At 39.7% G+C, this 990-nt stretch overlaps 1 long non-coding RNA gene across 2 annotated transcripts in view; it reads right to left on the minus strand.

The window, feature by feature from the left end:
* Positions 1–990, minus strand: part of LOC116672873 (uncharacterized) — a 71,333-nt gene that overhangs the window by 58,359 nt on the left and 11,984 nt on the right. The gene's annotated exons all lie outside the window — the stretch shown is intronic.

A 990-nucleotide genomic window follows, 5' to 3' on the forward strand; every position in this document is an offset into this window, starting at 1 on the left:
CTAAGCTTTAGGAGCTTTCCATCTTTACTTGTTACTTGTTACGTTGCATTCGGAGATTGACTCTTTTTGATTGGCAAGATGGCGGCGAGCGGAAAACCCAACTGCCAGTTGGTGACCTAATGCCTGTTTGTTGCCACAGGCCAAAACTGAAGAAGAGGGGGAAGCATGATGACTGATACTGTCATGGAAGCACCAGGTGCAGGCTCTGCAGCCATGGTAACAGACGATGACCACCCCAACAACAGTGGTGATGAAGATAACGTTATACACCTTTGGCCATTAAGTTCATAATCAAAGTTTTTTTTTTTTACTTACTTGCAGATGCAAATGTAAAATTTCAAGCCAACAGGAACACTAGAAATTGATGGTGGTGGTCAACATTCATAAAAAATGACAAGTTTGTGAATGGTCAACATAGATTTCAAAACGTTACACAATGTAGCTGTGAGTACAGTACATTTCTGATACTTTAGATTATTTTTTGGGGCTCTTTTCCCTTTATTTCCGAGTGACAGTGGATAGACAGGACATGTGAGAGAGAGATGGGGGATGACACACAGTAAAGGGACGCATGTCAGATTCGAACCCGGGCGGCGTCAGCCAACATGGGGCGCATGCTCTTACTGGGTGAGCTGGAGGTCGCTCCAGATACTTCTACTTTTACACAAGTATTGCTTTCAAGTAATTTCATGTTGGTCCAAATTTTTGGAAGTCTTCCTATTCCCTACAGAATAATAAATAAATGAATTATATTACTGTAGTTTTGAGTATAGAAACTCTCTACCTTAGCTTTCACATGGAAGCTGAACTAAACCAATACATCACCATTCATTTTATAGTATAGATTAATAAATATAACCTAAAACAAGTTTATGGATATTAGTGAAAATATGTTAAGAAAAGTGGAATTCGAGTGGAGTCCAGCTCACTGAATCAGAAGAGTTAATTGTTATGGAGAAAGTTTTGTAGCACAACTTCATTCAACCCCCC

Source organism: Etheostoma spectabile, chromosome 23, assembly GCF_008692095.1.
Source record: "Etheostoma spectabile isolate EspeVRDwgs_2016 chromosome 23, UIUC_Espe_1.0, whole genome shotgun sequence".
In the NCBI taxonomy this organism is placed as follows: domain Eukaryota; kingdom Metazoa; phylum Chordata; class Actinopteri; order Perciformes; family Percidae; genus Etheostoma; species Etheostoma spectabile.